General features: G+C 41.8%; 1 protein-coding gene across 3 annotated transcripts in view; it reads right to left on the bottom strand.

The window, feature by feature from the left end:
* The window catches only part of TTBK2 (tau tubulin kinase 2), a 169,224-nt gene extending 145,050 nt beyond the window's left edge, over positions 1 to 24,174 (bottom strand). For all 3 annotated transcript variants that reach the window (XM_077939169.1, XM_077939168.1, XM_015142040.3), the window contains exon 1: positions 23,840 to 24,174. The gene's annotated coding sequence lies outside the window, so the exon portion shown is untranslated. The remainder of the gene's footprint in view (positions 1 to 23,839) is intronic.
* Between the last annotated feature and the right edge of the window lie 231 nt (positions 24,175 to 24,405).

The following is a 24,405-nucleotide window of genomic DNA, read 5'->3' on the forward strand; positions in this document are numbered from 1 at the left end:
TTAGAAACTGATGTAATCCAAAGATTCCCGGCACTGTATAAAAGAACATTGTGAAACTCCCTGCTCTGTTCTGTTTCACTCTGACCACCGGTGCATGCAGCCCCTATCACGTACCTCCTGCTTGCTCAAATCAATCATGACCCTTTCATGTGAAATCTTTAGTGTTGTGAGCCCTTAAAAGGGACAGAAATTGTGCAGTCAGGGAGCTTGGATTTTAAGGCAGTAGCTTGCCGATGCTCCCAGCTGAATAAAGCCCTTCCTTCTACAACTCGGTGTCTGAGAGGTTTGTCTGCGGCGCATCCTGCTACACCTGTCTCCACAAAAAATATAAAAATTAGCCAGATGTGTGGCACACATCTGTGGTCCCAGCTACTCAGAAGGCTGAGGTGGGAGGATCACTTGAGCCAGAAAGTTGAGGCTGCAGTGAGCTGTGATTGCAAGACTGTACTCTATCCTGGATGACAGAGCAAGACCCTGTCTCAAAAAAAAAAAAAAAGAGGTCAGGCGCAGTGGCTCACGCCTGTAATTTCAGCACTTTGGGAGGCCGAGGCAGACAGATTGCCTGAGGTCAGGAGTTTGAGACCAGCCTAGCCAAAATGGTGAAACCCTGTCTCTACTAAAAATACAAAAATTAGCCAGGCATGGTGGCGTGTGCCTATAATCCCAGTTACCTGGGAGGCTGAAGCAGGAGAATCTCTGGAACCCGGGAGGCAGAGGATGCAGTCAGCCGAGATCATGCCACTGCATTCCAGCCTGGGTAACAGAGCAAGACTCTGTCTTAAAAAAAAAAAAGAAAGAAAGAAAAGAAAATGTTTGCCAATGCCTGTTCTAAATGAGCCATGGTTAAAGACAAAGTCCCCAGGCAAATTAGAAAATATTTGAATTGTACAAAAAGGAAAATATAACATATGGTATGCAGCTAAAGCAATGGTTAGAGGAAAAACTATACCACTAAAAGCTTATATTAAAAATGAGGCCGGGTGCAGTGGCTTAGGCCTGTAATCCCAACACTTTGGGAGGCCAAGGCAGGAGGACTTGAGGCCAGGAGTTCAAGACCAGCCTGGGCAACCCTGTTATTACAAAAATTTTTTTTAAAAACTCAACTGTGTGTGGTGAGTGCCTATAGTCCTAGCTACTCAAGAGGCTGAGGTGAGAGGATCATTTAAGCTCAGAAGGTTGAGGCTGCAATGAGGTATGATCGCTCCATTGCCTCCAGCCTAGGTGACAGAGATCCTGTCTCTTAAAAAATACATATATATAATACTAAAATAATTTTTAAATTGAAAATAAGTGAGAAAGTTTCAGATTAAAAATATAAGCTTCCACCTGGGGGAAAAAAAAACTAAACTCAAAACAAGCAGAGGAAAGAAACAAAAGGCAAAATAATAATAATGAAATTAAAACCAGAAACGTCATAGAAAAAAAAAATCAATAAGACCAAAAGCCGGCTCTTTATAAAGATCAATATAATTTATAACCTTTTAAGAAAACTGGGAAAAAAGAATACACAAATAATCAATATTAGGAATGAAACAGGGGTTATCACTATAGACTCCAAAGACATAAATATATGATTAGGAAATATAATGAACAACATTATACACAGAAAGTGAACATAACCACCAAAAACTACTACAATTCACCCAAGGTGAAAGGGGCCCCCTTAATAGTCCTACTAAAAAATATGGGCATGATACGGTTTGGCTGTGTCCCCACCCAAATCTCATCTTGAATTGTAGTTCCCATAATCCCCACATGTCATGGGAGGGATCTAGTGGGAGGTAACTGAATCATGGGGGTGGTTACCCCCATGATGCTGTTCTCATGATGGTAAGTGAGTCTCATGAGATCTGATGGTTTTATAAAAGGCAGTTCCCCTGCACACGCTCTCTTGCCTGCTGCCATGTAAGACGTGCCTTTGTTCCTCCTCTGCTTTTCACTGATTGTGAGGCTTCCCCAGCCATATGGAACTATGAGTCCATTAAACCTCTTTTTCTTTACAATTACCCAATCTCAGCTAAGTCTTTATTAGCAGTGTGAGAACGGACTAATACAGGCCTAGATTTTTTTTCCAATGGCAAATTCTACTAAACATTTAAAGAAAAAAATGAAACAAGTTTAATACAATCTCTCCAAAAAAGAAGAGGAAAAAACACTTCCCATCTCATTTTATGAGTCCAGCATTAACCTGATATTAAAACTAGTCAAAGGTTGGGCATGGTGGCTCATGTTTGTAATCCTAGCACTGTGGGAGGCGAAGGTGGGTGGATTGCTTGAGCCCAGGAGTTTGAGAACAGCCTAGGCAATATGGTGAAACCTCATCTCTACAAAAAATACTAAAAATTAGCTGGACATGGTGATGCACACCTGTAGCCCCAGGTACTCAGGAGGCTAAAGTGGGAAGATCACCTGAGCCCAGGGAGGTTGAGGCTGCAGTGAGCCAAGATACCATCACTGCCCTCCTGGCTGGGCAGCAGAGTGAGATCTGTCTCAAAAAGAAAACAAAAAATAATAGATCCATATCCCTTATAAACACAGACATGAAAATCTCTCATAAAATAGTAGCAAACTGAATCCAGCAATATCATACAACAAATAATACACCACAATCCAGTATGGTTTATCCTGGGGATGCAAGGCTGACTCAATATTCAAAAATCAATTCATGTAGTACAGCAGATTAATAGTCTAAAAATGAAAACCACATGACCTATCATGTGATACAGGAGAAGCATCTGACAAAATTCAACATTCATTCATGGTATAAACTCTCAGCAAACTAGGAATAGAAGAGAATTTTCTTTTTTTTTTTTTTTTTGAGACAGAGTCTCGCTCTGTCGCCCAGGCTGGAGTGCAGTGGCCAGATCTCAGCTCACTGCAAGCTCCGCCTCCCGGGTTCCCGCCATTCTCCTGCCTCAGCCTCCCGAGTAGCTGGGACCACAGGCGCCGCCACCTCGCCCGGCTAATTTTTTGTGTTTTTAGTAGAGACGGGGTTTCGCCGTGTTAGCCAGGATGGCCTCGATCTCCTGACCTTGTGATCCGCCCGTCTCGGCCTCCCAAAGTGCTGGGATTACAGGCTTGAGCCACCGCGCCCGGCCAGAAGAGAATTTTCTAAACCTGATGAAGCACATCTAAAAGAAAAACAAAGTTCACACAAACTCAGTTTTAAGACAATTCCAACTGAAATCTAAGCAGAATGTTTCATATAAACAAGCTGACTCTAAAATCTATGAGAATAAGCAAAAATTACCCAAAATCTGTATAAAAAAATAAAGTTAGAGGAAACACACTATATGATTTTAAGTCTTACTGTATAAAACTACAGTAATCAAATCAGTGACCCATCTGCAAAGGGACAGAAATATAAACACATCAAACAGAATAAAGAGTCCATTGAGGGTGGAGGGTAGGAAGTGGGTCAGGATCAAAAAACTACCTATTGGATACTATATGTATTACCTGGATGACAAAATAATCTGTACACCAAACCACTAAGACACACATTTACCCAGGGAACAGATCTACACATGTACCCGCCTTGGACCTAAAATAAAAGTTAGAAAGAAAAAAAAAATGTATACATCAAAAAGATTTTTTTAAAGTCTCCAGAAATAGACACACACAGATATGGCCAATTCATTGTTTAAGCTCTTTAAAAAATTTAGATATAATGCACATATCATATAAGTGGCCATTTTAAAGAATACAATTAAGTGTTTTGTAGTATACTCACAAGGCTGTATATAACCATTGCCATTATCTAATCCCAGAACATTTTCACCATCCCAAAACAAAACCCCATACCCATTAGCAGTCACTCCCCATTCCCTTCTTCTCTCAGCCCCTGGCAATCACTAAATCTTTCTGTCTGTATGGATTTGCCTATTCTGGGCCAAATGATATTTGACAAAGACGCAAAGGCAATTCAATAAAGAAAAGACAGGCTGGATGCTGTGGCACATGCCTGTAATCCCAACACTTTGGGAGGCCAAGGCCTCAAGTGGATAACCTGAGGTCAGGAGTTTGAGACCACCCTGACCAACATGGAGAAACCCTGTCTCTACTAAAAATACAAAATTAGCTGGGTATGGTGGCGCATGCCTATGATCCCAGCTACTTGGGAGGCTGAGGCAGGAGAATTGCTTGAACCCAGGAGGCGGAGGTTGCAGTGAGCTGAGATCGTGCCACTGTACTCCAGCCTGGTGACACAGCAAAACTCTGTCTCAAAATAATAATAATAGTAATAATAATAATACAGAAAAGATAGTCTTTTCAACAAATTATGTTGAAACAATTGCTATCTCCATATGTAAAACACAGAACCTCTGTCTAAATCTCACGCTTTACACAAAATGTAACTCACAACGTATCACAGATCTAAATGTAAATATACAACTTTTAGGGCAGGCAAGGTGGCTCACACTTGTAATCCCAGCACTTTGGGAGACTGAGGAAGGACGATCGCTGGAGGCCAGGAATTTAAGAACAGCCTGAGCAACAGAGCAAGACCCCATTTCTACAAAAGATTAAAATAAAAACAATTAGCCAGGCACGGTGGTACGTGCCTGCCTGTAGTCCCAGCTACTGGGAGGCTAAAGCAAGAGGATCACTTAGAGGCCAGGAAGTCAAGGCTGCAGTGAGCCATGATCATGCCACTGCACTCCAACATGGCCAATAGTGAGACCGTGTCTCCAAAAAAAAATAAAATAAATAAAAGTAAAAGATTTAACATGTAATAGGTTTATTATTATTAAAATTTTTTTAAATTTTTCAGTTTTAGCTTTTTTTTTTTTTTTTTTTTTTTTTTTTTTGAGACAGAGTCTTGCTCTTGTTGCTCAGGCTGGAGTGCAATGGCACGATCTCAGTTCACTGCAACCTCCGCCTCCTGAGTTCAAGAAATTCTCCTGCCTCGGCCTCCCGAGTACCTGGGATTACAGGCGCCCGCCACCACACCCAGCTAATTTTTGTATTTTTAGTGGAGACAGAGTTTCACCATGTTTGCCAGGCTGGTCTCGAACTACTGACCTCATGATCTGCCCGCCTCGGCCTCCCAAAGTGCTGGGATTACAGGTGTGAGCCAGTGCACCTGGCCAGTTTTAGTTTTTAATATAGTAACTATCAATAGATATAAATCCATGTTAAAGAATCTTTAGATTACCAATCATTTTTAAGATTAGTAAGAGGTCCTGAGAGTTTGGGAATGACTAGATTATGTAATAGAGATCTATAATCATTTTTTTTTACTATTAATAACCTTGATTTATGGTATATATTTGAATGAGTAAACACTTTTTAATACTCTACTATCTGAACTTTTACCAATCATTCTTTCAATAAACAAACACTTGACAAGAATCCTGACAATAGCTGAGGGAAATATGAGATGAGTAAGTAATGCTCCCTGGCCTTTTAGACAGGGTGGCAAAAAGATCTGATCTCCAGGGCAGCAAGACACACTACAGTTGAGAAGGATCCTGAAGCAAAGTCTGGACTAAAAGGAAAGGATGTCATTATTGATTAGTCGGTCTCGGAAGGATAATGGCAACATTCATCCATTCGACATTTATTGAGAACATATGATATGTTTTAGGCATTTTTCTTTAGAATAAATTCACAAGGAAAACCCATACAAGAGTGGACAATGATAAAAATGTGCAAGTTGGACAGAAGATGTACAAGAGGTAACTTATCTAATGAATCTGAGAAAGCTGAACTTATACCAGTAGTGGTACACACACACACAGAACTTCCAATCAGCTTCGCTACTCTTAAAAAAAGAGATAATCAGCCAGGCGCAGTGGCTCATGGCAGTAATCCTAGCACTTTGGGAGGCCAAGCCAGGCAGATCCATTGAGCCCAAGAGTTTGAAATCAGCCTGGAAAATTTGGTGAAACCCTGTGTCTACAGAAAGTATAAAAAATGAACCAGGTGTGATGGTGCCTGCCTGTAGCCCCAGCTACTTAGGAGGCTGGACCAGGGATGTCGAGGCTAACTGCTTATGATGGCCTTCTCAAGAAAATGGGTGAGGGGATGACAAACAACTCTGCGAATGAGTAATCAAGGTTCAAGTTGTCATGATAATGGTTGTTTAAACCACTCATTTTGCCATAACTAATCTATGACCAGACCAAACAGAAAATACTGTACTTCTGGCCAGGTGCAGTGGCTGATACCTGTAATCCAGCACTTTGGGAGGCTGAGGCAGGATGATTACCTGAGATCAGAAGTTCAGGACCAACATGGCGAAACTCCGTCTCTACAGAAAATACAAAAAATAGCCAGTCATGGTATCGTGTACCTGCAGTCCCAGCTACTCGGGAGGCGGAGGTTGCAGAGAGCCGAGATAGCGCCACTGCACTCCAGCCTGGGAGGCAGAATGAGACTCTGTCTCAAAAAAAAAAAAAAAAAAGCATTGACAGAGTCATAATAACTTAAACTCTGAGTACTGGCCTAAACTCTGACTACTGGCCTAACCAATATTAAGATATAACATTATTGGAAAAATAAAAGGATCTAACTGTGTATGTGTAGTAGAAATGAGATGGGCAGTGAAAAAGTTAAATCATCTTCCATAGTGGAAAGCTGGTAGATAATGACTAAAACTGAACAATTAATCAGCAGCAACACAAGCATCTTAGTTTGAGATATGGAGGTAAATACCAAAAGTACTAAAAGTGAATACTTCCCAAAGGATGAAAAATGGGACAGAGTGGAGAAGCCAGAAGACTCCTTTTTTAATAACAGCTTGTATATAACTATTAAACTTTTAAAATTATGTGCTGTTAAAACTCTAATAATAAAAACTAAATTTAAAAAGCAATTTGTAGAACTTTTTTTTTTTGAGAGAGAGAGAGACAGACAGGGTCGGTCTCTGTCACCCAGGCTGGAGTGCTGTGGTGTGACCTCAGCTCTCTGAAAACTCCACCTCCTGGGCTAAAGCATTCCTCCTACCTCAGCCTCCTGAAAAGCTGCAACTACAGACACATGTCACCATGTCTGGCTAATTTTTTTGTATTTTTTTGTAGAGATGGGTTTTACTATGTTGCCCAGGCTGGTCTCGAACTCATGAGCTCAAGCGATCTGCCTGCCTCAGACTCTCAAAGTGCTGGGATTACAGGCAAGAGCCACTGTGCCTGGCCAATTTACAGAACATTTAAATGCAGAAAGTTTTTCATGCCTTTAATCGCAGGACTTTTGGAAGCCAGGGTAGGCAGATCACTTGAGGTCAGGAGTTCAAGACCAGCCTGGCCAACATGGTGAAACCCCATTTCAACTAAAAATACAAAAATTAGCCAGGTGTGGCCGGGCATGGTGGCTCACGCCTGTAATCTCAGCACTTTGGGAGGCCGAGGCAGGCGGATCACAAGGTCGGGAGTTCGAGACCAGCCTGACCAACATCAGGTGAAACCCCATCTCTACTAAAATACGAAAAATTAGCCAGACGTGGTGGCATGTGCCTGTAATCCCAGCTACACATTTGGGAGGCTGAGGCAGAGGAATCACTTCAACTCGGGAGGCGGAGATTGCAGTGAGCTGAGATCTGCCACTGCACTCCAGCCTGGTGACAGAGCAAGATTCTGTCTCAAAAAAAAAAAAAAAAAAAAAAAATTAGCCAGGTGCGGTGGTGGGCGCCTGTAGTTCCCAGCTACTCTGGAGGCTGACGCAGGAGAATTGCTTAATCCAGAAGGCGGAGGTTGCACTGAGTGAAGATCACGCCATTGCACTCCAGCCTGGGCAACAAGAGTAAAACTCCATCTCAAAAAGAAAAGAAAAGAAAAGAAAAGTGCGCTCTACCTTGGATGACAGAGCAAGACTCCGTCTCAAAAAGAAAAAAAGAAAAAAAAAGAACTTCTATTTTCTCTTTTTTCAGATGGAGTTTCACTCTTGTTGCCCAGGCTGGAGTGCAATGGCATGATCTCGGCTCACTGCAACCTCCACTACCCGAGTTCAAGCGATTCTCCTGCCTCAGCCTCCTGAGTAGCTGGGATTACAGGCACCTGCCACCACGTCTGGCCAATTTTTGTGTTTTTGGTAGAGATGGGGTTTCACCATGTTGGTCAGGCTTGTCTCGAACTCCTGACCTCGTGATCTGCCTACCTCGGCCTTCAAAAGTGCTGGGATTACAGGAGTGAGCCACCACACCCAGCCTAGAAAGTTCTTGTGTTTTAAATTAAAAACATAAAACAGTACATATGTATGATCCCATTTCTATTAAAAATGTGTACACATAAATAAATTATGCACAGAAAAAACCTGAACTGAAATTTACCAACTATGAACAGTAGTTATAAGGGCTGGGCATTGTGGCTCACGCCTTTAATCCCAGGACTTTAAGAGGCTGACACGGGCAGATCACTTGAGGTCACTAGTCTGAGACCAGTCTGGCCAACATAGTGAAACCCCATCTTTAATAAAAATACAAAAATTAGCTGGGCATGGTGGTGCATACCTGTAGTCCCAGCTACTCGGGAGACTGAGTCAGGAGAATCGCTTGAACCCGGGAGGCGGAGGTTGCAGCAGTGAGCCAAGATCATGACACAGCACTCCAGCCTGGGAAACAGAGCGAGACTCCATCCCCCATACCAAAAAACCCAGTAGTTATTTCTATGTAGTATGGTTATTTTCTGGTGGATGGGGGAATTCCTCTTTTGTAAATTTACTACAGAAAACATGTATTTTTACAATTAGAAGGAAAACTGGTTTTAAAAGATAAAATATTTAACTCTCCCATACATGGTCAAATGATTTTCAACAAGAGTCCCAAGATCACTCAAGGGGAAAGGAAAGTCTTTTCAACAAATCGTGTTGGGGAAACTGGATATCCACATGTAAAAGAAAAAAGATGGACTCCTACCTCACACCACATACAAAAACGTACTCAAAATGAAGCAAGAAACTAAACCTAAGAGCTAAAATTATAAAATTATTAGAGGAAGGCCGGGCACGGTGGCTCACACCTGTGATCCCAGCACTTTGGGAGGCAGAGGCAGGTGGATCACCTGACGTCAGGAGTTTGAGACCAGCCTGGCCAACATGGTGAAACCCCATCTCTACTAAAAATACAAAAATTAGCCGGGTGTGGTGGAGCACGCCTGTATTCCCAGCTACGAGGGAGGCTGAGGTAGGATAATTGCCTGAACCCAGGAGGTAGGGGTTGCAGTGAGTCGAGATCACGCCATTGCCCTCTAGCATGGGCAATGGAGTGAGACTCCGTCTCAAAAACAAAAACAAAAACACACCACAGCCAGGCGCAGTGGCTCACACCTGTAATCCCAGCATTTCGGGAGGCCGAGGTAGGCGGATCACCTGAGGTCAGGAATTTGAGATCAGCCTGACCAACATGGTGAAACCCCGTCTCTACTAAAAATACAAAATCAGCCGGGTGTGATCGCACAACAGTTCACTTCCATTAATATGGCCATTATAAAAAATAAATATGGCAGGTGCTGGTGAGGATGTGAAATCATGTGAAATGGCTGGTGAGCCATTCTGCATTGCTAGTGGGAATATAATATGGCACAGTTGCTGTGAAAAACAGCGCGGCAGTTCCTCAAATAACCAAACAGGGCCAGGAGCAGCGGCTCACACCTGTAATCCCAGCACTTTGCTGGGCCGAGGTGGGAGAATTGCTTGAGCTCAGGAGTTTGAGACCACCTGGGCAACGTGGCAAAACCCTGTCTCTACAAAATATGCAAATATGAGCAAGGCATGGTGCCGTGTACCTGCAATCCCAGCTACTAGAACCCAGGAGGCAGATGTTGCACAGAATGGAGATCACACCACTGCACTCCAGCCTGGGCAACAGAGTGACACTATGTTTCTTAAAAAAAAAAAGAAAGAAAGAAAGAAAGAAAGGGAATTATTTTAATTTTTTTTTATTTGAGATAGTCTCGCTCTGTCACCCAGGCTCTGTCGTCCAGGAGCCACCGTGCCCGGCTGGGAATTCTTACCCATGCTAAAATGCAGATAAACCATAAAGACATCACACTAAGTGAAAAGATTCAGCACAAAGGGACTAATATTATATGATTCCACTTATAATAGGTATCTAGAGTAATCAAGTTCAGAGACAGAAAGTAGAATGATGGTTACCAAGGGCTATGGTGAGGGGGTATGGAAAATTAGTGTTTAATGGGTATGGAGTTTCCTTTTAGGAAGATGAAAAAGTCCTACAGACAGACGGTAATGATGGTTGCAGAACAATGGAAATGTACTTAAGGCCACTGAACTGTACACTTAAAAATGCTTAACAAGAAAATCTTATGCATATTTTACCATAATAAAAGGAAAGTTTAAATTTTAAATAAGACTACCAGGCACTCCTCAGATGTAACTATAAAAGCCAAATAATTTTCACTATCTCACTCTAAATTACCAGTGGAAAAATCATGGGACAAATGGTATCCTGGGTGGAGTCCTTCAGTACACTGAAATAAATCTAAGAATAGACCTGTCCCAATTAGGAACCGAACACTAGGAGAAAGACCAGGAATTCTATAAGACACCAGGTTTGGCTGACTGCTTCTAAAAATGGCTCTCAATGACCCTCAACTCCTGCTATTGATCCTTTCCCTTGAGTGTGAGCTGTATCTAGTGACTTACTGCTAATGAACAGAATACAGCAAAAGTGATAGGATGTCACTTCCCAGATAGGTTATAAAAGACTGTGACATCTGTCTTGCTCACATTCTCTCTCTCTGGCTCTTTCCACTTACTTGCTCTGATTAAGCAAGCTGCCATATCACCCTATAGAAAGGCCCACATAGCAAAGAATTGAGGCAGCTTCTGCTAGAAGATTATATGATTCTGCTTATAATAGACCAATAGCTAGCAAGGAACTGAGGCTCTCAAACGAACTATAGGAACTGAATCCTGCCAACAACCATCAGAATGAGCTTGGAAATCGATCCCTCCCAAGCTGGGCCTTGTAATGGCCGCAGCATACCTTGATTGCAGCCTATGACTGACCCTGAAACAGAGTATCCACCTGAGTCATACCCAAAATCTTGACCCATAAACATTGTGAGATAATAAATGTTGTTGTTTTAAAACACCAAGTTTTGAATAATTTGTTATCCAGCAATAGATAACTATATACCAGGTTCCTTTTTTTTTCTAGACTATGGATTATACCCGAAAAATTAACAACTTAGCTACGGTACCAGTACTGCCAATAATTATTTTAGATTTATTTTTTCAGTAAGACTTATAATAAAAAAAACTTGGTGCAAGAAAACTAGAAATTAAAGAAATTAAAGAAAACAGAAATTAAATAAATTCCTCCTTAGTAATATCCTTAATGACCTAACATAGGAAGTAAATAGCAGGCTAATGAATTCTGACAAAGATGCTAACTCTGGAGGTGTTGCCAAACAAACCAAAAGAAGATCAAAATATGAACAGAACATACTAAATAGAGATTAAATTTGTAAATGCAGAATAACATGTGGTGAAAGTCATTTGAAAAAATTTGTTGGGTAGAAAAAGACTAAGAAAATAGCCAACAAATTAATAAGTAAACACTGACAATCCCCTAGATTATAAACTCCTTGAAGATGGAGACACACATCATAATCATTATCCTCTGCCATAACCAAGTATTGAGCTTTGCAGTTAATCAATAGATATTTGGCAAAGTTAATTAAAGGGCTCAAAATGAGACATCAAACTGTGTGTGTGTGTATATATATATATATATTATTTATTTATTTATTTTTTTGGATGCAGGGTCTTACTCTGTCGCCCAAGCTGTAGGGCAGTGGTGCAATCTTGGCTCACTGCAACCTCAGCTTTCCGGGCTCAAGTGATCCTCCCACCTCAGCTTCCCAAGTAGCTGGGACTACAGAAACACATCACCATGCCCGGCTAATTTTTATATCTTTTGTAGACACAGGATTTCGCCATGTTGGCCAGGCTGGTCTCGAACTCCTGGACTCAAGCGCTATCCGCCCATCTTGGCCTCCTAAAGTGCTGGGAGTACAGGCCTGTGCCACCATACTTGGCCCCAAACTGTATGTAACTTAAGTCATATGGATTCACATATACAAATAGAGTAAAAAAGATAAAGTAGAACAAAAATAAGAATAAGAGGCACAAAGGGAAGTTTTCTGTCGTTTTGTTTTGAGACAGGGCCTCACTCTGTCACCCAGACTGGAGTACTGTGGCATGATCCCAGCTCATTGCAGCCTTGACCTCCTGGGCTCAGATGATCTTCCCGCCTCAGCCTCCCAGGTAGCTGGAACCACAGGTACACACCTACCTAAATTTTTGGAGAGACAGGGTTTTGCCATATTGCCCAGGCTGGTCTCGAACTCCTGAATTCAAGAGATCTTCCCAAAGTGCTGGGGTTACAGGCATGAGTCACCATGCCCAGCCAGGAAATATTTTTTAAATTGTGTAGGAACTTCAAGAAACATAAGCCAGACCAAACAAGACTTAAAGAAAAGAACTCCCTAAAAGAGTATTATCTGAGATATTAACATAACACTACAGTAAGTTTAGTCTTCTAACTTGAGGAACTCCTCACAAAATAGAGATTAAGACCAGACTACTGTACCTAGATTCAAATTCTGGCTATTGGGCCCATTACTTAACTTCTCTATACCTCAATTTTCTCATCTATTAAAAAAAAAAGGGGTAATGACAGTTGCTGAGCATTAAAAGTTCTAAGATATATGTAAAGTGTTTATTCATCACAGTGCCTAGTTCACTGACTGTGCTCAATAAAATTAGCTGGGTGCGGTGGCTCACGCCTATAATCCCAGCACTTTGGGAGGCCAACATGGGCGGATCACCTGAGGTCGGGAGTTCAAGACCAGTCTGACCAACATGGAGAAACCCTGTCTCTTCTAAAAATACAAAATTAGCCGGGCATGGTGGTGCATGCCTGTAATCCCAACTACTAGGGAGGCTGAGGCAGGAGAATTACTTGAACCTGGGAGGTGGAGGTTGTGGTGCTCTGAGATCACACCACTGCACTGCAGCCTAGGCAACAAGAGCAAAACTCCGTCTCAAAAAAAAAAAAAAAAAGGTAATCATTACTTAACTAATTCTGCATGTTTCCTAACCAACAGAAGAGAAATGGTCACATTCACAGACATAATACTGTCCAAAGCAGGTCCTGTACCACTTAAATATTAAAGGAAATTATCATTTTTGCACAAAGGCCCAGAATTGAAACTATTATACAAATACTACTTATCAAATTCATATAAAAATATTTTTGTCGGCCGGGCGCGGTGGCTCAAGCCTGTAATCCCAGCACTTTGGGAGGCCGAGACGGGTGGATCACGAGGTCAGGAGATCAAGACCATCCTGGCTAACACGGTGAAACCCTGTCTCTACTAAAAAAATACAAAAAACTAGCCGGGCGAGGTGGCGGGCGCCTGTAGTCCCAGCTACTCGGGAGGCTGAGGCAGGAGAATGGCGTGAACCCGGGAGGCGGAGCTTGCAGTGAGCTGAGATCCGGCCACTGCACTCCAGCCTGGGCGACAGAGCAAGACTCCGTCTCAAAAAAAAAAAAAAAAAAAAAAATATTTTTGTCAGCAAAAGAAAATTACCTTACTAATATTATTACAAATTAAATTACAGCATTTGCATTGTTAAAATTTTACTTTTAAAGTTATTAATAATAGAAAAACCCCTATCTTTTACCATACACAAAAATCAAATCAAAATGGATTAAAGACTTCTTGAATCTAAGACCTGAAACTATGAAACAACTAGAAGAAAACACTGGGGAAACACTCCAGTACACTGATCTGGGCAAAGATTTATCGTGTAAAATCTCAAAAGCACAGGCAACCAAGGCAAAAATGGATAATTGGGATTACATCGAACTAAAAAGCTTCTGCACAGCAAAGGAAACAATCAACAAAGTAGACAACCCACAGAATGGGAGAAAATATTTGCAAACTATCCATCTGACAAGGAGTTAACCAGAATATATAAAGAGTGCAAACAACTCAATAGCAAAAAAATTAAATAATCTGATTTTTAAATGGGCAAAAGATCTGAATGGACATTTCTCAAAAAAAAAAGGACATATGGGCCAAGAGCAGTGGCTCATGCCTATCATCTCAGCACTCTGGGAGGCCAAAGCAGGAGGATCACTTGAGCCCAGGAGTTTGAGGCCAGCCTGGGCAATACAATGAGACCCCGCCTCATTAAAAGAAAAAAAAAAAACCACAAATGGCCAACAGATATATGAAAAAATGCTTAATACCACTAATCATCAGAGAAACGTAAATCAAAACCACAATGTGGTATCGTCTCACCCCAGTTAAAATGGCTTATACGAAAAAGGCAGTAACAAATGCTGACAAGGATATGGAGAAAGGGGAACCCTCATGCACTGCTGGTAGGAATGGAAATTAGTACAGCCACTATGGAGGCAGTATGGAGGGTCCCCAAAACAACCAAAACTAGAACTTCCATATTATCCAGCAATTCCACTACTGGGTATACATCCAAAAGAAAGGAAATCAATACAGCAAAGAGATATCTGTACTCCCATGTTTACTGCAGCACTATTAACAATAGCCAAAATGGAATCAACCTAAGTGTCTATCTGGATGAATGGATAAAGAAAATATGGAATATTATTCGGCCATAAAAAAGAATGAAATGTTCTTATTTGCAGCAACATGGATGCAACTGGAGGCCATTACCTTAAATGAAATAAGCCAAGTACAGAAAGACAAATGTTATATGTTTTCACTCATATGCCAGAGCTAAAAGAGTGAATCTCATGAAGACAGAGAGTAGATTGGCGGTTTATCAGAAGCTAAAAAGGGGAAGGGGAGGGGGAAGAAAGGGAAAAAAAAGAATATAAATGTATTTATTGTTACTGAACTGTACATATAAAATGGTAAAGATGGTAAATTATATTTGCATGCTTTACCTCAATTTAAAAAAAATTTTGGCTGGGCATGGTGGCTCACAACCATAATTTCAGCACTTTCGGAGGCCAAGGCAGGTGGATCACTTGAGCCCAGGAGTATGAGACCAGCCTGGACAACATGGCAAAACCCCATCACTACAAAAAAAAAAAAAAATTAGCCTGGCATGGTGGCATGTGCCTGTGGTCCCAACTACTCAGGAGGCTGAGGTGGGAAGATTGCTTGAGCCCAGGAGGCAGAAGTTGTGGTGAGCCAAGATCATGCCACTGCACTCCAGCCTAGATGACAAAGTGAGACCCTGTCTCAAAAAAAACAAACCTTTTAAAATAAAGTTAATATAATTACTTGATCAAAAAGGAAATAAAAATAAACCAATGCCACCAACTATTTTTAGACTGGCAAAAGTACAGATTAGGACAGGCGAGGTGGCTCACACCTGTAATCCCAGCACTTTGGGAGGTGGAGGTGGGACGACTGCCCCGGAGTTGAAGACCAGCTTAGGCAACATAGTAAGATGCCGTCTGTACAAAATTTTAAAAATTAGGTGTGGTGGCATGCATCTATAGTCCTAGCTATTCAGAAAGCTGAAGCAGGAGGATCACTTGAGCCTAGGAGTTCAGAGTTGCAGTGAGCCATGATTGTGCCACTGCATTCCAGCCTGGGTAACAGAACAAGACCCTGTCTCAAAAAAAAAAAAAAAAAAAAGTATGGATTAGTTCTCAAATGTGTTTTAACTTGAAGCAAATTTTGAGTACTCACCTGTAGAAAAGAGGCATTATCATAGTTAATATCACAGAAGAAAGTATTTAAATTAAAAAGTGAGGACTTTTGTACACCTCTAGTAGGAATATACTTTGTTGTTGCATACTAATCGTCCAGTGTGCATGCTAAGGGAATGTACTTTGAAAATGGTATTGTACTGTATTATAAAACAAAGCTGAAGATATGCGTACCCTGTGACTCAGCAACTCCTTTACTAGGTATATATCCTAGAAATATCTTTTCCCTATGCACACCAGCAAACAGGTACAAGAATGTTCAGTCACGTTGTCCACAAATGGTAAAAACTACAAACAACCCAAATGTCCAGCAAGAGAAGAATGGATAAATTATAGTATATTCATCCAGTATATACATTCATATAGCAGCTTCTTACTGCTGCCGTAACAAATATGACAAATTTAGTGGCAAAACAACACAAATTTATATTCTAATAGCTCTAGAGGTCAGAAGTCTGGGCTTCTACTGGGCTAAAGCTCTAGGGAGAATTTATTTGCTTACCTTTTCTAGCTTCTAGAACCCACCTGAATTGTTTTGTTTTTGTTTTTGTTTTTTTGTTTTGTTTTTTAAGAGACAGGGTCTCACTATGTTCTCCAGGCTGGAGTGCAGTAGCTAGCTATTCACAGGCTCAATTATTACACACTACAGTCTCAAAGTCCTGAGCCCAAGCGATCCTCCTGCCTCGCCTTCCAAATAGTTGGGAATACAAGTGCACCACCAGGCCCAGCTTGCCTGAATTATTTGGTTTACCGCCTCATCCCCCACCTTCAAAGTCAGTAGTATAACATCTTCAAATCTCTCTCTGACCCTTGCTTCCACGTCACATCTCCTTCTCTCTCTCTGACAAAGTACATGCCTCCCTCTTATGAGCACCCCCTTGTGATTACATCGGATCCACCCAGATAATCAAGGAAAATCCTCCTCTTGCAAGAGCCTTAATTTAATCACATCTGCAAAGTCTCTTCTGCCACATAAGTTAACATATTCATGTGTTGGGGATTATGACATGAACATTTTGGGGGGCCATTATTCCACTTACCACAAAACTACACTAAAAAGAAAATGAAGAAAATATTGCTGCCGGGCGCGGTGGCTCAAGCCTGTAATCCCAGCACTTTGGGAGGCCGAGACGGGTGGATCACGAGGTCAGGAGATCGAGACCATCCTGGTGAACACAGTGAAACCCCGTCTCTACTAAAACTACAAAAAACTAGCCAGGCGAGGTGGCGGGCGCCTGTAGTCCCAGCTACTCGGGAGGCTGAGGCAGGAGAAGGCGTGAACCTGGGAGGCGGAGCTTGCAGTGAGCTGAGATCCGGCCACTGCACTCCAGCCTGGGCGACAGAGCGAGACTCCGTCTCAAAAAAAAAAAAAAAAAAAGAAAATATTGCTATACTGAACTATATGAATCTCACAAACAACACTGAAAAAAGTTAAGCAAGACAAAATAATATACACAGTATGAGCCCTTTTACAGATAAAAGTTCAAAAATAAGCAAAACTAAACTACATTAAATGGAGATGCAAATATAGATTGTTAAGTTTATAAAGAAAAGCAAAAACATTATTATCACAAATATCATAAGAATGGATAGCTCTGCGGTAAAGAAAGTAGGTGAAAGCCAGGCAACTTACACCTGTAGTAATCACAGCTACTAGGGAGGCTGAGGATCACTTGAGCGCAGAAGTTTGAGACTAGCCTAAACAACATAGGGAGATCCCATCTCAACAAAACAAAACAAAAAAGGTAGGTGAGATCAGGAACGGGAGTCTGAGATGCTGGCAATGTTTTATTTATTGAACACTGGCTTTATAATTAATTATTAATTAAACTGCACATATATGTTTTATATACACCACGACTAATATAGCTTATAAAGAACAGTAACAGGCCGGGCGCGGTGGCTCAAGCCTATAATCCCAGCACTTTGGGAGGCTGAGACAGGTGGATCACGAGGTCAGGAGATCGAGACCATCCTGGCTAACACGGTGAAACCCCGTCTCTATTAAGAAATACAAAAAACTAGCCGGGCGAGCTGGCGGGTGCCTGTAGTCCCAGCTACTCGGGAGGCTGAGGCAGGAGAATGGCGTAAACCCGGGAGGCGGGTTGCAATGTGCCCTTGATACATATCCCATGGAGAGATAGGATTGTGCTGGGCACTGTGGCACATACCTATAATCCCAGCTACTAGAGAGGCTGAGGCAGGAAGATTGCTTGAGCCCAATAGTTTCAATCCAGCCTGGGCAACATAGCAAGATCTTGTCTCTAACAAAAGAGGTAGATCATTCCTTTGGTTCCTTTCTCCTTCTCTGAAACTGGGGTTGGCCATGTGACTTGTTCTGGCCAATGGGACATTAGCAAACATGACCCAGAATCCAGAAAAGCACTTATACACTGGACTTGCCCTCTTTTGCTACTTTTGGAGCCCAGACTCATGAGAACGAACTCAAGCTAGCCAACTGTCTCATATAAATGAGAACAAACAAGACCAAAAAAAGTACTATTCAGCTGAGCCTAAACTGCCAACCCACAGAACAGTTAACTTATAAATAATCACTGTTTTAGCATCTAAATTTTGGGGTGCTTTGTTTCAAGGCAAAAGTTAACTAAGGAGGTATGCAAAGGCACAGAAGAGGAAATAAGCATAACATAACAAGCGCATGGGAAAATAAATGATAAGATTAGTCTACATCAGGGGTGTCCAATCTTTTGGCTTCTCTGAGCTACAGTGGAAGAACTGTCTTATACCACACATGAAATAAACTAACACTAACGATAGCTGATGAGTTAAACACACACACACATAAACACACACACTACAAAAGCTCATAATGTCTTAAGAAAGTTTACAAATTTGTGTTGAGCCACATTCAAAGCCCTCCCGGGCTGCATGCGGCCCATGGGCCACAGGTTGGATAAGCTTGGTCTATGTGAAAAGGGTGCTTATTGGGAGAAAGAATACATAGGCCTGAAAGGTAAACTGAGTTCAAACTGCAAAAACCAGGCTAGGAAGAGGATGGATATCATTCTGTTTCGGTCGGCAGGGTGGCACAGGGTGGGCCTGAAGGCACCCCTCCAGGAGCAGGAGGATGATATGATGTAAGAGGAAAAAAAGTCCACTTAGAAGACGATTACTATCACTGTTATCTCGCAGGCTAAAGGAATAAACTTCTCCTACATTTAGGAGGGAAACTAGATAATTCACCAAATAGCACAGTTTTATAACTGTTATATAGTTTATGTAAGATTCTACTCTTTGGCCAGACCTGGTGGCTCACACTTGTAATCCCAGCACTTTGGGAGGCCAACGTGGGTGGATCACCTGAGGTCAGGAGTTTGAGACCAGCCTGGCCAACATGATGAAACCCCATCTCTACTAAAAATGCAAAAAAAAAATTAGCTGGGCATGGTGGCGGGCACCTGTAGTTCCAGCTACTCGGGAGGCTGAGGCAGGAGAATTGCTTGAACCCGGGAGGCGGAGGTTGCAGTGAGCTGAGAACGTGCCATTGCACTCCAGCCTGGGTGACAAGAGCAAAACTCCATCTCAAAAAAAAAAAAAAAGTATCTAAATTGTTATGTTTTAAAATAAAACAAGATCATGTGTAGAAACAAGTTTACAAAGAGTACACACCTGCTAAATTTTTCAAGGCATCTAATATACTGATAAACAACAGAAATAAGGTGCAAGGGTAGGAAAAGCCCAATGGGATTTTGCTTTTGTTTTTGTTTTTATCCCATAGATCTTAGCAAGAGCTCCTCTGAAGAGTTAGTAAAAAGAAATGAAGATTTGTAAAGAACTCCATTTGCTGATGACAAAAGAAGAGAAGGTAAGTTTATTCACCACTCATACTTCAACTGTTCTTTATAAACTTTCAGGGGAGGTAAATTATACTTCAGGCAACCTGCAATCTCTCTGAGCTCAGTAAATCTAAGTAAAATATCTATTAAAAGTAAAGAGAAGCTTTACAGGTCAGTATGGTTACAATTACTGACAACAAAATAAAAGCGTAAACAACCTAGTTTTCCTCTCCCTGGCTACCATACTAGCAACACATAAACAAATTCTTCCCTTACAGGAAGTACAGTGTAACTTACATGGCCAGATTGTTAAGGAAAACACTAAACATCCCTTGGGTAAACAAAATCATTCCTCAAGTAAAATCTACTATAACCAAATCAACCGAGCAAAGCATTATGTCTGCGATTCCCACTAAGACAAAGAAAAATCAATACAGAACCTTTTCTGTATCTTCATTGCAATAACATTTTAAGTATATTAACTTCCTTTTTTTTTTTTTTTTTTTGAGATGGAGTCTTGCTCTGTCACTCAGGCTGGAGTGCAATGGCACTGTTTCGGCTCACCGCAAGCTCCGCCTCCCGGGTTCAAGCGATTTTTCTGCCTCAGCTTCCTGAGTAGCTGGGACTACAGGTGTGCGCCACCATACCCGGCTAATTTTTGTATGTTTTGTAGAGACAGGGTTTCACCATAGTGGCCAGGCTGGTCTCGAACTCCTGACTTCGTGATCTGCCTGCCTAGGCCTCCCAAAGTGCTAGGATTACAGCATGAGCCACCCCGCCTGGCCTCAACTTCCTTTTTTTAAAAACAGCAAAACTGGCCAGGCACAGTATAATATAATATATCCTAATCACTTGTACATTTAATGAATCACCTATAAGATGCTGGACCCTAGCTACAGAGACACTATAGCCATCTACTTGGAACGACTCTTTCTTGTAACCATGGCTTGTACTCTGACTTCTGGTAACACAGTCCTAACTTCTCATGGTTCAAACAGAGAGTGTGAAAACATAACATAGGAATTTTGTCAGTATTCAAGCAATTGAGGCTTGGGAGAATCCAAAGTAGAAACCCATATTGGAGGAAGAACGGGGACTCTTTAGGACAAAACTCTTCCAAGTGTTCTTGTGTTCTGAAAGAACTTGTCTAAAGCTGTTTCAGGGGTTGTGTGGACATTTAATTCCAAATAGCCTTTTAAATTTAAAAACATTTATTTTTTCATTATTTATTTAATTATTTAATGAATTATAGGGATAATATATCCACTAGCCTCTGAACCTGGTGAAGTATGTAGAATGAACTGTGGCTGATGAAACAGAAACTTCTTCCCTGAACCCACCTCTTGACTGTTAGGTCTGTTAAATGTTCATGTCTGCATCTTCCCTTCACAATACTTGGAACACTTGTAATTCCTTCCTCTGCAAATGTCTGCTTCCACTATTTGTAAGCTCCAAAAGTGAGTAGATTATTTATCTTGTCGGCTGTTAAATCTCTAACCCCTAGCACAGTAACATGGTAGATGCTTAGCAAGTATTCAATCAAGGAATGAGGCTACTATTATACAGTAATTCCCCTTATCCATGGTTTCACTATCTGCAGTTTCAGTTACCCATGGTCAACCACAGTCCAAAAATATTAAATGGAGAATTCCAGAAATAAACAATTCATATGTTTTAAATTGTACATTGTTTTGAGTATGGTGATGAAAAAAAATCCATAAATACTGAAGGTATATTGCAATATTACTAATCAAATAAACAGAAATATCTCCAGCTACATTTTGAGTGTCTCTCAAAAACCTCAACAAGAGCAAAAAATGAATACATGACTACAGTAATTTTAAGTAGCATACCCTCAAATTGAAAAGACTATTTGCTATATATTTATAAAAGAATATTTCCTATAGGAGTTTTTTTTAAGTGTGGAAAGAAGTAAGCTATAGCTATATTTTCCATAATTCTCAAAGACTTTTTATTTTGCTGATCAACTCAGTTCTTACTAGTTCAATAATGATCATAAACACTTTCCCTTGTCATATATTTTTATTTATTTAAGAGATGGGGTCTTGCTCTGTCACCTAGGCTGGAGTGCAGCGGAGCAATTACAGATCACAGCAGCCTCAACCTCTGATCCTCCCACTCTGTCTCCCTAGTAGCTGGAACCACAGGTGTGAGCCACCATGCCCGGCTACATTTTTGTTTGTTTGTTTTTTGTAGAGACAGGATCTCCCTGTGTTACCTTGGCTGGTCTCAAACTCCTGGGCTCAAGTGATCCTCCTGCCTTGGCCTCCCAAAGTGCTGGGATTACAGGCATGAATTGTTTTTTTTAAAGCAGCAAACGTTTATTAACTCACACAGTTTCTGAGGATTAGAATCTGAAAGTGTCTCAGGTAGGTGGTTCTGGCTCAGAGTCTCTCATGAGTTGCAATCAAGCAGTCATCTGGATATATGTTACTTTTTAAAGTCATAAAGCATATAAAAAAATTGGCTGCCCCCAACCAAAGTGAAATTTAAATTCCACGATCACAGCTAACTCGGATCTGTAATATTCATTTACTGTGAAAAACCAATAACTTATTGTTGCCATATTTTTAATGCACTTTTTAGAAGTAAAATACCCTCAAAAATTGTCTAAATTATACAAACTTCCCTTCTAGTATTACATCTAAAGATATTTGAAGCCCCACATAATTGAGTTCAATTTGCTAAAGCAAATGAGGTCTAACCTCATGAAGATTTCCTGAAGTATTAAAATAATCAGCACTTAAAATCAAAAGAAGATACAAAAAACTGAAGTCATATATAATGCAGTAGAGAATTTACTAAATTATGTATTAACCATAGTACAAGATAATGAGCAAGATATATTATTCTCAGTCAGCCCCCTACCAATGTACAAATTTGCATCAACTTGATATTACATATTAAATTAATGAAGTTATGGACTTTAATTTCTTCTACGTGTCTAAAACTGGAAGAGAGGAAAAAGCATTTCCTAACATTCTATCATAAAAGAAAAATGTTAGAGAAACTTTCCTTTAAAATCATGCTTCATATGTCCCTTTCCGAGTCTTGATAAAATGTTATCATATAGGAAAACATAAGCTTCTAAATCAAAGATTTCCTTCAATGTTTTCAATTTGCATAGATCACAATATAATATACACTTATTAATCTTGTATTTGTCATCATTACTGCTTCTTTCTTTAAAAAAAAAAAAAAAAGGAAAGAAAGCCAGCAATACATAGCATTCAATTCCCTCGATAAGTTAAAATCATTTCCTCCCTCTATCCCCAAATGGACGTTATTCTATTCCATTTAGCCAAAAGTACACAGCCAACATACCTTTGTGGTATACTGTGGCAAATCAGGGTTTAGATACCAATGCAACTGTTATGAATGGCTCAGAACCAAACATTGTAACAAAACACACTGAGTGGATCCTCCCTCTGCGTGTGTGTGTCTACATGTGCCCATTCATAACATGACCCTCCTACACACACAGAAACTCAATTTCTACTGAATAACAAAACATCTTCACTTTATTAAAAGTGTATAATAAAACTGTCCTCTTTAGTGTTCAAAGAAAGAACAAGTTCTAAAGTGATGAGAGAGAAGAGTTAATACCATCATTGCTGCTACCCATCAACTTTAATTCAAAGTACAACTCAATGTCATTTTTACCTCTACTGTAGCCTCGACGGAAACAAAATTAACTTCGCCGTAGGATAAAGTATCCTGGCATCCCAATGGATTATTTACTTCTCTGATTTGACAGAACATATACGTGGGTCTTTTGTCCCTCCCACAGCATCCCAGGGTGTCAACATCATCTCTGTCAAAGCAAATGACGAGCAAATCCCTCAGATCACTACTTCAGCACCCTAAGTACGAGAAAGTCGCGGCCTTCACTGTCGTTACAACACAGCAAACAGATTCCGTAGTCCCATGTTCCTTTCCATTATAGTTGGGGAGGTGGGTGGGAAATAAGCGCTCAGATTTCCTAGGAATCCTTCGTGTTCGGTGCTGGTACCAGGAGTGGCATAAGTACAAGTGATATGTGGGTCACCCACAGAGAGAGACGCAGAACGAAGCTTCATGACCCTCCAAGTTCAGTGAAGATACCCAAAGCCTCGGGCAAAACGGGGCGGCAGCCTTCGGGGAAATGGGGCAGAACCAGAACGATCTCCGAGATGGAGAGTGACGGGGTCTGGCACGAGCCCGGGGCTTGCAGCGACCTGAGAGTCCCCGGTACCCCTCCCCTCCTCAGCAGGCTCGGTCACTCGGCGAGGGGTGCGGCCGGAGGAGGGGGTCGGGACTGGGGGAGGGCGGCGCCCTGGGGGGTCGGGGGGGTGTGTCCTACCTGGGCCGTGGCGGACGCAGGGGTTTCTGGAGGAGGGCTCTGGTCCAGCTCAGGACCGGGACCGGCGGGGGTTAACCCTCAGCAGGCGGGACCGCCACTGCCTGCCCATCCCCCGCCGCCGACTGCGGCGGGACCCGAGCGCGGCTTCCAGGGCCGGCCGGCTGGGTAGTTCCCTGGGGTACCGTCCGCGTTTACTGGCGGCGGCGGCGGCTGCTGCTGTTACTGCTGCTGCCGGCTCCCCCAAGCCGCTGCTCTTGTGCCAGCACCTGCTCCCCCTCCTGCCGCCGCCGCCGCCTCGTCCCCACCGCTCCCATCGCCGCTGCGGCGACTACTGCAGCGCCCGCTGACCCGACCCGACGTTATTCTCCCCCCCTCGTAACCCGACACAGCCTAGCCCACCTGCCCTGCCAGCGCGCACGCCCACCTCTCCGCTACAGGTGCTGATTGGAGAGTGCGTTCCGAACTCGCAGCGTCGGTTGGCTAATCCCATTGCCTATCACGAAGGGGGCGGAGAGTCGGTCAGAAACCGTCTCCGCCCCCCACCGGAGAATTGCCGCTATCTTCAG

Source organism: Macaca mulatta, chromosome 7, assembly GCF_049350105.2.
Source record: "Macaca mulatta isolate MMU2019108-1 chromosome 7, T2T-MMU8v2.0, whole genome shotgun sequence".
NCBI lineage: Eukaryota > Metazoa > Chordata > Mammalia > Primates > Cercopithecidae > Macaca > Macaca mulatta.